This window comes from Pongo abelii, chromosome 15, assembly GCF_028885655.2.
Source record: "Pongo abelii isolate AG06213 chromosome 15, NHGRI_mPonAbe1-v2.0_pri, whole genome shotgun sequence".
In the NCBI taxonomy this organism is placed as follows: domain Eukaryota; kingdom Metazoa; phylum Chordata; class Mammalia; order Primates; family Hominidae; genus Pongo; species Pongo abelii.
The window spans coordinates 56127294-56144239 of NC_072000.2; the positions used below are offsets into that span (position 1 = coordinate 56127294).

At 41.0% G+C, this 16946-nt stretch overlaps 1 protein-coding gene across 1 annotated transcript in view; it reads right to left on the bottom strand.

Moving 5' to 3' along the window:
• Window positions 1–262: 262 nt before the first annotated feature.
• Window positions 263–16946, bottom strand: part of TXNDC16 (thioredoxin domain containing 16) — a 460012-nt gene continuing 443328 nt past the window's right edge. Inside the window, exons 23-24 of the transcript XR_010137039.1 lie at window positions 7067–7203; window positions 263–1590 (exon numbers count right to left, since the gene is read on the bottom strand). The gene's annotated coding sequence lies outside the window, so the exon portion shown is untranslated. The remainder of the gene's footprint in view (window positions 1591–7066; window positions 7204–16946) is intronic.

Below are 16946 nucleotides of genomic sequence, written 5' to 3' on the forward strand. Positions count from 1 at the left end.
GTGGGTTTTGAAGAGAGAAGCCTAATATTTCCATTATGAAGTTCTTTGTCAACTTTTAACCTGTATTAGCAAACGGGTTAAAAGCAACTCATAATTGTTGCCTGGATTCATTTTATAGCGATTGCAAAACAATGATTTTCTAATTCTATCATTTCTTCTGCATTTATTCATTGGAATTATCCTATAAAGAGCTTCCCCTCATCAACAATGTGGTTACCCTGAAATATAGTACATACAAGAAAGGCAGAATAAATCCTTTATATTTCCCTTTTCAATACATTTTTGAGTAATTTTAGCAGCCTCCAAAGATGACCAAGGAGGAATTTTAAAAGTCATTAAATACTCATGAATTTTTAGATATCTGATATGTTTTAATTCTTTCTCACACACAAATTATCCCATTTTTTGCCAGTGGGGGCCCCTTAATGGCAGTTCTTATGTCTTTTTGATATGACCCTAAAACTGCCTTTACAAAGTTATGACAGTAAGAGAAAGCTGGCATAGCTGACTCCATCTTGCTTCTAACCTCCAAGCTGTCATTTCTGGGCACAGGTCAAGCTAACTTTGGGAGGATTTTAGTTTATAGTTTAATCTTAAAGCAAGGATGATAACAGCCACTCCCAAAACTAAACCACCTTTGTAAAAATAAGGGAAGACCACAAGATTAGGATTATGAGAAGGGCCTGAATTCTGGTAAGATACAGGCATAGTTAAACAATAACCAGCCATTGTTCCAGAGGTCGCAAGATTTGTAACTTCTCCAATTATTCCTGTAGATAACATCACTATTGTAGAACCTAAGATTAGCCTTTTGAGATGTTTTTAGACTTTTACATTTATGGCAACTGACTGACTCTACCCAGACCGTGACTCGTGACTGAAATGGTCCTGTGGCCCCCATCCAGAGGCTGACTCAGCACATAAGGACCATTTTCCAGGCTCCTATGACTGCATCTCCAACTAATCAACATTTCCCATTCCCTAGCCTCCTGCCCACCAAACTCTCCTTGAAAAACTCTAACCTCCAAGCCTTCAGGAGACTGACTTGAATAATTCCAGTTCTTCTACATGGCTGGCCTCGTATTAATTAAACTCTTTTACTGCAATACTGTGGTCTCAGTGAATGGGTTTTGTCTCTGCAGCGGGCAGGAAGAAGCCATTGGATAACTACAGCCCCATTTGTTTTGAAAGGCTTTTTTGTTTCTTCTTTGACACAAAACAATGTCCCAGACTCACCTTTTAATTTTTGCCCTAGAATTGGAATCAAGCATTTTTCCAAAGAGTTCTAGTTCCTGTTAGTGGGGAATAGGATTTAGAAACCACAATCTGGATGCTTATTGTGTTAATTACTGCTGAGTTGTCATTCCTTTTAGACTTTTTCAAGGGACAGAGCAATGAAATATGCATTTTAAAATTTATTTTAAAAGACAAAATGAGTTTATAGTGATATGTCTAATTCAAATGTTAGAATAAAATTTTTACTTACCTTCTTTGATTTTATGTGCTTATTTGAGTAATCTTACTGTTACTAGTTATTCTGATGTTCTAGAATCATTTATATTTGAAGCAACAGCCAAGGTTTATCAATGCCTGAAAAGTGAAACAGAAACAATAAAGGAAATAAAGGAAAACATCAATGCAAAAAGGAACTATAGTAAATATCTTTAGGGATGTAAAAGAAGATATTACCTCCATGGAATTATTGCAGAGAACTCTTAACCTATGTTCAGTAGTCTTATTGCCTATTATTTTTAAGCTATATATGTGTTGTAAGCTAAAGTTGATAAGTAATTATGTTAGAGACTGAGCTCTTCAGCATAGGAACAACAAGATACAAATATAAAATCAAATAAGTAAAAACTCTGTAATCATAAAAAACTGGGAAATGTTATTGAAAGACCACCATCCAGACACAAGGGCTCTTTGGGAAAACACCACAAGAATGCAATAAGCCAAAGCTCGAAATTCTACAGAACCTATTATCTGATTTCTTCTACAAATGAATAGCATGAAAAGAAGAGAGGAACTAATGTGTATTTTGTATAGATCTTACTTGGTTTCCAACTCAAGCCAACTTCAGTAAAGACATTTTAGACAACAAAAGAAAGTGGATCACTGGGTGTTATGTGAGATGAAAAATTTACTAGTTTTGTTACATATAATAGTAGTACTGTTATTTGTTAAAACTCCTTATCTGCTAGCAATATATTTTGAAGATTTTACAGATGACATGATATTTGGGATGTGTTTTTACATATCTAGAAAAAAACTGGAAGGGACATAAGTGAAACAAACTCGGTCAGATATCGAAGTTAGGTGGTGTGGGTTCATCATACTATCCTCTAATTTTTGTATGTTTGAAAATATCCTTAATTTTTAAAGGTTAAAAAACGACTTTATTTAGAAACACTAAAGAAGACAAAAATAAATGGAGAGATATAAGGATGCTTTAAAAAGGTAATTAATTAATTAAATTATTTAAAAAGCACAAGAAGGCAAGAAAGAATCCAGCTCAAATCCTATGTCCCAGGGTCCAGCAACTAGCAGGGTTTGCCTAAAATTCCCCCAAAGCCGCAGCTGAGGACCTGAGCTGGACTGCAGATGTCCCTCCACCCTCCACCCTCCTTCCTAGGGTAGCAATTAGCACTCCAGTCTTCTGGCTGGAGGCTCTTTGTGCAGCAGGCTGCACGTGCAGCCTCATAGTTCACAGAGCCCTTTTGGACATGGATTGAATAGTTGGTTACATTCTCCACATTTTTATGCAGATGACATTGCTCATGGTGGATACTAGAGCTGGGGCAGCTAATGAGAAAATCACCAGGGGTTGCTCAGAAAAAAAAATAACCTCCCTAAGGGACACTACAGGAAACCAGCCCCAGAGTGATTTCTTTTGAAATTCGGGGCAGCAGCAAGCTCATATTTCTTTTAGTTAGTCCCTTCACCATGGTTGCCAGCCTCAGTAAAGCTGAGTGTCCCTATCTCCGCCTCTGTCTCCCCGACCAGCTATTGTTTTACCTCACCCACCCAAGGTATGGGAGGCCTCCATTCCATTTAGAGAGCTCCTGGTGTTCCTGGTGGCCGGTGATGATTCATTTTTATTCCCTTGAATCTTCCCCATGGCCAGATCATTGTTGTCCATATCCTTCCCACCCTCCAGGAAAGAACAAAAGGCAATATTTGGTCTTTTGGCTGGAGTCTATGCCGGACCATCACATTCCACACATGGCTTCAGCTAAGGGTTCCTCCAGCCCCCTGAGATTTCCCAAAGCATTTCGAGATAAACTCTAATAGTAGGATACATTTGCTTTCCGGTTGGAGTGATGGGTTATATGATTCATCTGTTCCCTAAGATTTCCAGTTACAGTCATGAAATCTGGCCTCTGCCCCTGATGTAAAACCCTTGTGTTTATAAGAAGTAACCTAAGTAACCTACCACATGTTCAGAGTTGGAAACCTACTTCCTGTCCCCTGAGTTTGTAAACCCAGCAAGATAAATTTTCTCTTTTCAGCCATGCTTGAAAAGTTGGTATAACTGAAATTAGTTTTAAACAAGGCAAGTTGGAATAAACTCCAACTCAATGATTTCATCTTCCCAATCCTGCCCCAAATCATGGCCATATCAGTGGGATATCCAATTGCAAACAGCACCAAACAGCACCAAATTCATGTTTGCAAATTTTAAGGATGAGAAGTGACCTGGGTCATCCAGAATTGGATTTGTAGCAGATGACAAATAAGATGCTTAGAATCACAGACCATCAGAGATGGCCGACTTGAGCCAGCATTGACCCTCTCCTTTCACAGGTGAGAAAACTAAAGTCCAAACACAGTCTTATTTTAAAGCCTGAATTGCAGGGGTAGCGAGTGAAACCAGTTTCAAAATGAGGTTTACCACAGAGGAGCCCAAACCCACTGTCTCACTCATGTCATGTTCTGAAGTGTCCTTACTGGTTTCCAACTCTTCACCTCTGTCTTCTTATCACTTCCCCCTGCCTTCCACATTGCTCCCTGCTGCAGCCACTTTCTTTGCAGCACAGCCCTGATCATATCTCCCCTGGCTCAAAACTATTCCATAGTTCTCGGCCTTGGCTGTTCCCAATGACATTCCAGTTGAACTTCATACTTCACTCGCGTGCCCCGCCCAGTCCATATGGAAAAGTAGCTGCTCCCAAGAGAGCTTTGTGCCTATGTCTTTTCCCATGTGATTTTCTCTGCCCAGAAGATTCTTTCTCTTTAACTACCCTTTAGAGGCTCGGTTCAGATACCATTTCCTCCACAAATGCTTCATTCACTCTCCTAAGTGAAAGCCAATTCTCACCTTTTTGTCTCTTTGCACTGTAGATCTCTATTTTGGCAGGTATTACATTCTATTTCATGTAATACTGTAGTTAATTACGAACATTCTGCATCTTCCCATTTGACAATAAATTCCTGTAAGTCAGAAACTAGATCTTACTTACAACCCCAGCACAGTTATTTGTTTAGAGTAAACATCATTTTTACAAATTAAATTGGGTTGAAATCCATTATCTTTGGAAACCCAACAGCATTTAGGCATATAATTCTGAAGAGCTGAAATTTAACATTTGATGTACTTCTATCCTTGATAATCTCGGGTATGCTGAAGGACATTTTTATCTCCTATAATGTGTCGTGGATAAAAATAGGGAGGATTCTTTTTTCATTGCTATTAGGTCATGCTCAGCAAAAGGTTCAACTTATTTTTTAGAGATGGGGTCTCACTATGTTGCTCAGGCTAGTCTCAAACTCCTGGGCTCAAGCAATCCTCCTGCCTCAGTCTCCCAAAGTGCTGGGATTACAGGTGTGAGCCACTGTGCTCAGCCAACATGTATTTATTTAATACACCTAGAATGCAGGAAACACTGTGTAGGTTGCTGCGGGGGTAGAGAGGTGAATAAAATCTGGGACCCAACCATAAAATAGATGTGATGGGGGGCCAGGTGCGATGGCTCATGCCTGTAATCCCAGCACTTTGGGAGGCCAAGGCGGGCAGGTCACGAGGTCAGGAGATCGAGACCAGCCTGGCCAACATGGTGAAACCCCATCTCTACTAAAAATAAAAAAAATTAGCCAGGTGTAGTGGCGTGTGCCTGTAGTCCCAGCTACTTGGGAGGCTGAGGGGGGAGAATTGCTTGAACTCAGGAGATGGAGGTTGCAGTGAGCCGAGATCAGGTCATTGAACTACAGCCCAGGCAACAAAGTGAGACTCCATCTCAAACAAACAAACAAAAATAGTTGTAATGGGTTTACTTTCACAGTTATGAACTCAAGGGCCAACCCAGGCATCAACTCTTAGGCATTTCACAAATAACAACTGCTAATCACCCCTGCCTGCTATTAAAGAAAGTTGTGAAAGACTAACAGCCTTAGGAACTACCCTTAGTTAGGAATCAGAAGATCATGGATCTACTTCGGACGGACTCTACCAAATTTCTATCAGCATGACCTTGGACAAGTTGCTTATTTCTATTCATCTTCCTCATCAGCAAAACAGACTCTTCATGAAAGGGCTCTTCATGGGTTCCTTCAAGGACATAGGTGTGTTAAAGCAAAATAAATATAGCCTGAGAAGGACTCCATTCTTCTATATTTGAGTCCTTGTGGATGAACTGTAACCTAGCTTAATAAACAAGATTGAAAACCTAACTTAGGAGTATGCATCTGTAACAATAGCTGAGTCTTGGCCAATCCCAGCAGCCATACTTCAACTACTCACACACTACTGAGTGTTCAGACTGCGTTCAAATAAGGCAAATGTCAACCTGTAACCAATCCAGTTGTTCTGTATGTCACTTCCGGTTTCTGTACGTCATTTCCTTTTTAGTCTATAAATCTTCTTCCACCACGTGGTTGTGCTGGAGTCTCTGTAAATCTGCTGTGACTCTGGGTGCTGCCCCATTCACAAATTGTTCATTGCTCAATTAAACTTCTTTAAATTTAATTCAGATGAAGTTTTTCTTTTATCAGGTGTCACCTAACATACAAGTTTGTGGACCAATTCTGCAAACATATGGTATGAATTAAAGCAGTGATTCTCAAAGTGTAGTTCCCAGACCAGTAGCATCTGTTGGGAACGTGATAGAAATGCACATTCCCAGGCCCCACCCTTAACCAACTGAATCAGAAACTCTGGGGCTTTTTGTCTGGGGGAACGTTGGGTTCTGGTGCTTCCTCTTTTCCAAGTGGAGGGTGGTGCTGATGCTGTGGGCAGCTGAGTTGGGGTAGGCTCTCCCCATCCTACCAGCTCATCCTCCAGACTAGGCTAGAGTCAGCTTGCCTATCTCCTGAAATACTTCTGCTTGCCAAGGCACGAGGAGCCCATAGCACCTGCTCTGTGAGCTTTCCTCACAGAGGAAATGTGAACAATGATTGCAAAAATACTTTGAAAATTGAGAAGGGCCATGCAAATGTAAATATTGTTAAAGTTGCCAACACTTTAGGAAAGAGATGTGTGAAACGGGAAAACAGAATACAAGGAGAAGACACTGGTGACAGAGTCTATAAACTACTCTTAACTCCTGAAGAATCGCCTTTTTTATTCTATACACAGCTTCCCTTCCTTCATTTTGTCCCACTTGTCTACAAATGTAACAAATGTGCCAGGTTCGGTGGCTCACACCTGTAATCCCAGCACTCTGGGAAGCAGAGGTGGGCGGATCACCTGAGGCCAGGAATTTGAGACCAGCCTGGCCAACATTGTGGAACCCCATCTCTACTAAAAATACCAAAAAAAAAAAAAAAAAAGTAATTAATTAGCCTTACTCCAGCTACTCAAGAGTCTGAGGCAAGAGAATCCCTTCAACCTGGGAGGCAGAGGTTGCAGTGAGCTGAGACCGTGCCACTGCACTCCAGCCTGGCCGATCAGTTTAAGAGTAGGTCTCAAAACAAAAAAGAACCTGAATTGTTTGGCCGGGTGCAATTGCTGATGCCTGTAATCCTAACACTTCAGGAGACCAAGCCAGGCGGATTGCTTAGGTCCAGGAGTTCGAGACCAACCTGGGCAGCATGGTGAAACCCCATCTCTACAAAAATTGCAAAAATTTACCGGGCATGGTGGTGCGGCACCTGTTGTCCCAGCTACTCAGATGCTGAGGTGAGAGGATCGCTTGAGCTTGGGAGGTCGAGGCTGCAGTGAATCCAGATCGTGCCACTGCACTCCAGCCTGTATAACAGAGACCGTATCTAAAAATAAAAAATAAAAAAGAATCTGAATTGTAGTTCAGACCCATAACCTACCACACACAAGAATCTCATCCTCTTCACTCCTGCCTAAGAGAGACAGATTTGTTCTTTACCAAATGCAAAGTTATCTGGCCTCTTTAATTTCTCTCCTCCCTCTTCTGGCAAACTGCCTAGGCGAAGCCACTTTCCAGATCAAGCAGTGTCATGGGGCAGCAAATGACCTTAAGTCATTAAAACAGAGTTTTAGTGACTCTGCTGCTGTTTACTACACAACCTTGGGCAAATCCCATCTTGACTTCAGAGTATTTGAGTGGAATGTATGCGTAGTATTTGTAAACTAAAAACATTTGCAATATAAGTGATAGATCATATTGCTGTTAGCAAAGCACAGGTTGCCTATTAAAACTATCCTGGTCAAGATCTTTGGTTTTCAAAAGAAGAGCGTTTGTAGACAAAGGAGGAAGTCATGTTTATCTGTAGTAATTAAATGACAGGGGAACAAATCAAGACACCTACTTTCCTGAATGTTTATTCAAAACATGGTAGAATTAGTGGTTAGTGGCTAGCAGAGCCTCATATCTGCTCCCGTTCTCAGTTGGCTGTAATACAGTGTTTCTTTTTTTTTTCTTTTTTTTTTTTTTTGGAGACAGAGTCTCACTCTATCACCCAGGCTGGAGAGCAGTGGCTCGCTCTCGGGTCACTGCAACCTCTGCCACCTGGGTTCAAGCAATTCTCCTGCCTCACCCTCCCAAGTAGCTGGGATTACAGACGCCTGCCACCGTGCCCAGCTAATTTTTGTATTTTTTAGTAGAGACGGGGTTTCACCATGTTGGCCAGGCTGGTCTTGAACTCCTGACCTCATAATCCACCCGCTTCAGCCTCCCAAAGTGCGGGGATTACAGGCGTGAGTCACCGCGCCAGGCCCTACAGTGTTTCGTTTGACATAACAAAATCCAGCCTTGCACAGATAAGTAGTTGGAAAAAGAAGGGGTATTTCAACAGCTTTTCAGATATTTTTGTGGCCAATTAAAAAAAAAAAAACTACCAAAATGTTAGTTTTTGAAAGATTAGTGGTAATATGGAATCTGAAACCTTATCAATGAACTTTTTGTACTCTGTTATATTAAAATCCATTTATTGTCTTACACTTTGAATAGATCTTTTAATTTACTATGTGTAGGGTAAAATAGTCATTCAGTGAGTTACGCAAATCATCACCATTTTGACACATTTCATTATACAATACAAAAAATATCAAATTTATTAATATCACCATCAGATTGATCAAAAAAGTCTTCAGATATGGAGAACTTGTGAAGCTCACTGTGGTAGACACAAGTTTTCTAGATTTCCAAGTTTTGCTTGAAAGCTCAAATTTTGTCATTGACACACATACTGTAGTTACTTGTTTTCCTTAAAGGGATAAACTCACTTTATTTTTGAGAAAACATCAGCCAAATACTGAAGTCTGAAAAACCATAATTTCTCTGTCAGTCACTTTTTTAGTTTTCTTTTTTTTTTAAAGTAAAAATGATGTTCCCCAAAAAGGGGGGAATCTTGTATATATTGCAGAAGTGTTTTTCCTCAGAATAACTATCCTACTTCAGTATGCAGCAAAACTGTTCTGTGTGTACTCCCATTCTGTCACATTGCTCCCATTCTGTCACATTGAATAGTAAAAGGAAATAAATCCAAGCAAGGGTCAAGATTTGATAAAATCAGTAACTTTTACCACTTGATCAAGGCCATTCCTAGGTGAAACTGGCTTTTTTTCTTAACTGCGAGTGTGTGATAGTGAAGAATACAATGACTGTTAGAAGAGTTTTGTGCCAGTACCTTGATTTGTGCTAAGCTGCCAGCAGATTTAACCATTACTTTTGCACCATTGGTGCAGGTATCAAACCAGGGAAAAAAGACAATATCTTATTATTATTCTGAAAATAGTTTGACTTCCAGGACCTCCTGAAAGGGTCTCAGTGATCCCCAGGAATCTGAGGACATTTTGAGGACCAGTGCCCTACATAACCTTCCTGCCCGGAAGATCAAACTGTAATTTCCTCTAAAACCTCCTCTGAGAGAGACTGAATGAGATCAGAGAGAGAACTGGAAAAGCGCCAGGGAGCCCAATGACTCCCGTCGCCAAGGCACCTTCTAGGGAAAACTTTTATCCTCTTCTGCCCCCCAGTGGTCGACCATCAAGACCACGGCAGGACCTACCTATGTTAGGCTGGGAGGAAAATGGTTTTTTTGTTTTGAGGTGGCAGTAGTGTTCTTTTACAGACACACTTCTTCATTCACTTCTAGATCTAAAGTGTATTTGATCCTTTAGCAACTAAAACCCGGGAGAATAAATTGTCATCACGAGAAAGGCTGAGAACAGGGTCTCTGCTTAACTCTGGGGTGTACCCCTGCTACCCTTGTGTCTCAGTGGCCCCAGGGCTTGGCTGTCTGTAGCTGTGAAAACTTTTGCTACCTTTCCATCAAGGAACAAATGATAATCACAGAGCTTTCCTGTTACTTTTCTATCCTCAAAGCAAGCTTTCTTTTAAAAGGGTTCTAATTCATCTACGATAATAAAGGGAGGCCGACCTGGGATTACAAGGCTCTCCTCTGCACCTCGCTCTGTTTTCATTGAAATATCATAGAGAAAGATGAAATCCACACACAGATGTTCTAGCAATGGCCCCTTTCACACTTCATCCCTCATCCCTCTACATTGCAAACCTTTGTCAGTCTGTATCCCCCAAACTGTAAGTGCTGTGAGGGCAGGAACTTTGTGGCTTCCCTCTTTTATTCTGAAGTGGCAGACCTGGATATTTGAGAGAAAGCTGAAAGCCAAGGTTACCAGAGGGGTCCATCTATCACCCACGGTGAGGAAGTGGAGGCCTGAGGGGGCAGGAAGACAGGGCCTGGCGCGGAAGGCCAGGGAGGCAGAGGCAGAGAACAGCCCTTGATGTTTACTCTCTCCAGTTCCCTCTCCTTCCCCTCTTGCCAAGCTACCCCACGGTGAGATAAAAACCATGCCCATGGGGCAGAGGTGAGTAGTCTTCACATCAGCTCAGAGAAGATTAGGAGAGAGAAAAGGGAAGGAGTGCCATGGGAGCTGGGATTGGGGGAAGGGGGAAGGAAGTCACTTGACTGGTCATCTCCAGGAGGCCATTCCTGCAAGGTTATTCGTGCATAAGAAACATGGTGCAACGTTTACCTATGTAACAAACCTGCACATGATGCACATGTACCCCAGAACTTAAAAAAAAACTAAAATAAAATAACCATTTTAAAAAAGAAATATGGTGCAAAGACGAATGTATGTTGGGGACTGCGTGTAACCAATAACGTAGAAGGGACAGAAATTCAGAATGCTTTGTGAGGCTGAGCTGAGGGAGGAGGGGTTCGATGATGACCAAGAAATGGAAGAGAGTGGCAACTGGGGTCCTTTGTCACAAGCCTCTAATCTCTCTTACCAAATGGGAATTCTTCACATTTACACTAATGTCAAAGACAAGAACAAGGTTTGGGGCAACCAACTCCTCATTGTGCTCTTCAAGGCCCATATCCATCCTGTCCCTATGTATTCTCCCACTTCACCATCTGGCTCCAGCCCACCTTGAAATGTTCTAGCAAACAACCTGCAGCTTTCTAAATGAGTCACATCATCGCTAGTCCCCAAAATGGTCATCCACTGACATCAAGACCTCTAACGACATGTGCCCCCGTTCTTCCTAGCCCATTCCCATCCAACCATCAGCTCCCATCTTCAGTGTCTCTGGCTGCCTGAGACAGGGCCACCGCACCCCATACTTTACCCTCATCCCTCTACATTGCAAATTCTTGTCGGTCTGTATCCCCCAAACTGTAAGTGCTGTGAGGGCAGGAACTTTGTGGCTTCCCCCTTGTATTCTGAGCACCTAGCCCAGCGTTTGCACATCCAGATCAACACAGAAACCTTACAGTGTTCTAGGATCCAGCATTGACTGTGAACTCTTAGATCACTTGTATATACATTCTTCTCTGAGAAATTCTTCTTATGTTTCAAGTCATAGCTCAATGCTTCCCCCTCCTTGAAGCCTTTCTTCTCTGGTCTACCCATCCCCACTAATACTTGGTCCTTCCTCTGTGGCCATAGCCCATCTTTTGAACTGATGGTATCATATATCTAACTCTGGCTTGCAAAATATTTGCTCCATTGTATGTGCATCTTCGGCACTGGAGTTAAAGCAATTTGAAGGCAAATGCCACTTTCAGGCCTAATCTTTCTTTGTTTACGTTGCATTGAAGTCACCATAAAATATGCATTTATTTTACAGGGATTTGGGGTAGGCAGGTTAGACATGTGTGATATAATATAAGGCATCACTTCTCACCTTGAAAACCAGCACAAGACAAGGATGCCCTCTCTCACCACTCTTATTCAATATAGTGTTGGAAGTACTGGTCAGGGCAATCAGGCAAGAGAAAGAAATAAAGGGCATTCAAATAGGAAGAAAGGAAGTCAAAACTATCCCTGTTTGTAGATGACATGATCCTATATCTAGGAAATCCCAGTCTTAGCCCAAAGCTCCTTAAGCTGATAAACAACTTCAGCAAAGTCTCAGGACACAAAATCAGTGCTCAAAAATCACTAATATTCCTATACACCAACAAGAGTGAAATCAGGAATGCAATCCCATTCACAACTGCCACAAAACCTATAAAATACCAAGGTATACAGCTAGCCAGGGAGGTGAAAGATTTCTACAAGATCTACAAAACACTGCTCAAAGAAATCAGACGTGACACAAAAAAATGGAAAAACATTTCATGCTTATGGATAGGAAGAATCAATATCATTAAAATGGCCATACCGCCTATGCAATTTATAGATTTAATGCTATTCCTATTAAACTACCATTGACATTCTGCACAGAATTAGAAAAAACTATTTAAAAGTTCATATGGAACCAAAAAAGAGTCTGAATAGCCAAGGTATTCCAAAGCAAAAAGAATAAAGCTGGAGGCATCATGTTACCTGACCTCAAACTATATTACAAGGCTACAATAACCAAAACAGCATGGTACTGGTACAAAAACAGACAAATACACCATGGAACAGAATAGGGAACCCAGAAATAAGCTTGCACATCTACAACTATCTGATCTTCCACAAACCTGACAAAAACAACCAACGGGGAAAAGATTTCCTATTTAATAAATGATGCCGGGATAACTGCCTAGCCATATGCAGAAAATTGAAACTGGACCCCTTCCTTACCCCATATACAAAAATTAACTCAAGATGGATTCAAGACTTAAATGTAAAACCAAAAACTATAAAAACCCTGGAAGAAACCTAGGCAATACCATTCTGGACACAGGAACAGGCAAAGATTTCGTGATGAAGACACCAAAAACAATTGCAACAAGAGCAAAAATTGACAAATGGAATCTAATTAAACTAAAAAGCTTCTGCACAGCAAAGGAAGCCATCAACACAGTAAACAGACAACCTACAAAATGGGAGAAAATTTTTGCAAACTATGCATATGACAAAGGTCTAATATCCATCATCTATAAGGAGCTTAAATGAATTTACACACACACACAAAAACCAAACAACCCCATTAAAAATGGGCAAAGGACATGAACAGATACTTTTCAAAAGAAGACATACATGCTGCCAAAAAGTATATTTTAAAAAGCTCAACATCACTGATCATTAGAGAAATGCAAGTCAAAACCATCTTATACCAGTCAGAATATCTATTAATGAAAAGTCAAAAAATAACAGAGGCTGGAGAGGTTGCAGAGAAAAAGGAATGCTTATACACTGCTGGTGGGAGTGTAAACTAGTTCAATCATTGTGGAAGACAGTGTGGCAATTCCTCAAGGACCTAAAAACAGAAATACTATTCGACCCAGCAATCCCATTACTGGGTTTATACTCAAAGAAATAGAAATTGTTCTATTATAAAGACACATGCATATATATGCTTATTGCACCATTATTCACAAAAGTAAAGACATAGAGTCAACCCAAATGCAATAGACTGGATAAAGAAAATGTGGTATATATGCACCATGCAATACTATACAGCCCTAAAAAAGAATGAGATAATATCATTTACAGTAACATGGATGGAGCTGGAGGCCACTATTTTTAGCAGACTAACTCAGGAACAGAACACATGTTCTTACTTTATAAATGGGAGCTAAATGATGAGAACACATGGACACATAGAGGGAAACAACACACACTGGAGCTTATCAGAGGGTGAAGGGTGGGAGGACAGAGAGGATCAGGAAAAATAACTAATGGGTGAGGCTTAATACCTGGGTGATGAAATAATCTGTGCAACAAACCCCCATGACACAAGTTTACCTATATAACAAATTGGCACATGTACCACAAACTTAAAATAAAAGTTAAATTTTTAAAAAGATACAAAATGAGGGGGGGTGGTTCCAAGATGGCTGAATAGGAACAGCTCCAGTCTACAGCTCCCAGCATGAGCAATGCAGAAGATGGGTGACTTCTGCATTTCCAACTGAGGTACCAGTTCATCTCACTGGGGCTTGTCAGACAGTGGGTGCGGGACAGTGGGTGCAGGACACTGAGTGCAGCACACTGAGCATGAGCCGAAGCAGGGCGAGGCATCGCCTCACCTGGGAAGTGCAAAGGGTCAGGGAATTCCCTTTCATAGCCAAGCAAAGCTGTGACAGATGGCACCTGGAAAATCGGGTCACTCCCACCCTAATACTGTGCTTTTCCAATGGTCTTAGCAAACAGCACCCCAGGAGATTATATCCCATGCCTGGCTCGGAGGGTCCCACGCCCACGGAGCCTCGCTCATTGCTAGCACAGCAGTCTGACATCAAACTGCAAGGCGGCAGTGAGGCTGGGGGAGGGGCGCCCACCATTGCTGAGGCTTGAGTAGGTAAACAAAGTGGCCCAGGAAGCTCGAACTGGGTGGAGCCATGGCAGCTCAAGGAGGCCTGCCTGCCTCTGTAGACTCCACCTCTGGGGGCAGGGCATAGCTGAACAAAAGGCAGCAGAAACTTCTGCAGACTTAAATGTCACTGTCTGACAGCTTTGAAAAGAGTAGTGGTTCTCCCAGCACAGAGTTTGAGATCTGAGAATGGACAGACTGCCTCCTCAAGTGGGTCCCTGACCCCTGAGTAGCCTAACTGGGAGGCAACTCCCAGTAAGGGGCAGACTGACACCTCACACGGCCAGGTACCCCTCTGAGACAAAACTTCCAGAGGAACGATCAGGCAGCAACATTTGCTGTTCACCAATATTCGCTGTTACCCACAAAGGGAAGTCCATCAGACTAACAGCTGATCTCTTGGCAGAAACTCTACAAGCCAGAAGAGAGTGGGGGCCAATATTCAACATTCTTAAAGAAAAGAATTTTCAACCTAGAATTTCATACCCAGCCAAACTAAGCTTCATAAGTGAAGGAGAAATAAAATCCTTTACAGACAAGCAAATGCTGAGAGATTTTGCACAACATGGGTTAAAAGTAGAGGGCTTAAGTAACAACCCTCTAAGCATTTGTTTTCAATACTTCCTAGGAGTGGTTGCATTTGGGAATGGAATTGTTAAAACTTGATGCTTAGGAGCGAATGCAGACTATTCATTGAGTGGTTGGGGCAGGGGCGGGGGCTGAGGAAGTATGCAGGGAGAAAGGTTCTGTGCTCCTGAGATTAGTTCAGATGGTCTAACCATTGTTCTATATGTGCATTTTAGTTAATATTGTGTATTAAAGGATAAGTCTTAATGCTCAAAGTATGTTAAAAATAGATGTAGTAAATCAGTCCCTTTGTGAATGTCCTTTTGTTAGTTTTTAGGAAGGCCTGTCTTCTGGGAGTGACCTTTATTAGTCCACCTCTTGGAGCTAGATGTCCTATACTTAGTCACTGGGATGGTGGAAGAGGGAGAAGAGGAAGGGTGAAGGGAAGGGCTCTTTGCTAGTATCTCCATATCTAGACGGTGGTTTTAGATGATAACCACAAGTCTATATGAGCGTTTTTAGTAAAGTGCCTGTGTTCATTGTGGACAAAGTTATTATTTTGCAACATCTGAGCTTTATGAATGGGATGACAACTTATGATAAAAACCAGAGCTAGTGAATTAGCCTATTTGTAAATACGTTTGTTATAATTGATAGAAAAGATGCATCTTGGACACGGAATTGTTAAGCCACCTCTGAGCAGTGTATGTCAGGACTTGTTCATTAGGTTGGCAGCAGAGGGGCAGAAGGAAGTATACAGGGAGAGATATATGCAGATGTGTCCATATATGTCCATATTTACATTTTGATAGCCATTGATGTATGCATCTCTTTTGGCTGTACTATAAGAATACATTAAGTAATTCAATGGAAATATACTTTGCTAATATTTTAATGGTATAGATCTGCTAATTAATTCTCTTAAAAACATTATACTTAGTGTATTCTGTTGCCGTGTGTTTCATTTTAAATTGAGCATTAAGGGAATGCAGCATTCAAATCGGAACTCTGCCAATGCTTTTATCTAGAGGCGTGTTGCCATTTTTGTCTTCTATGAAATTTTTGTCTCAAGAAAGCAGGATTACTTTTTTTTTTTTTTAGCAGTTTGAGTTGGTGTAGTGTATTCTTGGTTATCAAAATACTCATATAGCTTTGGGATTTTGAATTGGTAAATATTCATGATGTGTGAAAAATCGTGATACATAATGTACAATCTCAGTCCCATAAAATTGGACGCTGTGCCTACACACAGGAATTAGAAGAACATGTCAAACTATAAACTGCTTGTGATTGTGAATGGCTTTGTTCTTTGCTTCTTGTGTTTTTCCATTTCCTATAATGCACATATTAACTTTTAAAAAATAAAGGTTATTTTAAAAGCCTGTAAAAAAAAAAAAAAAGAAACAAAGGGTATTCAGTTAGGAAAAGAGGAAGTCAAATTGTCCCTGTTTGCAGATGACATGATTGTATATCTAGAAAACCCCATTGTCTCAGCCCAAAATCTCCTTAAGCTGATAAGCAGCTTCAGCAATCTCAGGATACAAAATCAATGTGCAAAAATCACAACCATTCTTATACACCAATAACAGACAAACAGAGAGCCAAATCATGAGTGAACTCCCATTCACAATTGCTACAAAGAGAATAAAATACCTAGGAATCCAACTTACAAGGGATGTGAAGGATCTCTTCAAGGAGAACTACAAACCACTGCTCAATGAAATAAAAGAGAGTACAAACAAATGGAAGAACATTCCATGCTCATGGGTAGGAAGAATCAATATGGTGAAAATGGCCATACTGCCCAAGGTAATTTATAGATTCAATGCCATCCCCAGCAAGCTACCAATGACTTTCTTCACAGAATTGGAAAAAAACTACTTTAAAGCTCATATGGAACCAAAAAAGAGCCTGCATTGCCAAGTCAATCCTAAGCCAAAAGAACAAGGCTGGAGGCATCATGCTACCTGACTTCAAACTATACTGTAAGGCTACAGTAACCAAAACAGCATGGTACTGGTACCAAAACAGAGATACAGACCAATGGAAAAGAACAGAGCCCTCAGAAATAATGCCACACATCTACAACCATCTGATCTTTGACAAATCTGAGAAAAACAAGAAATGGGGAAAGGATTCCCTATTTAACAAATGGTGCTGGGAAAACTGGCTAGCCATATGTAGAAAGCTGAAACTAGATCCCTTCCTTACACCTTATACAAAAAGTAATTCAAGATGGATTAAAGACTT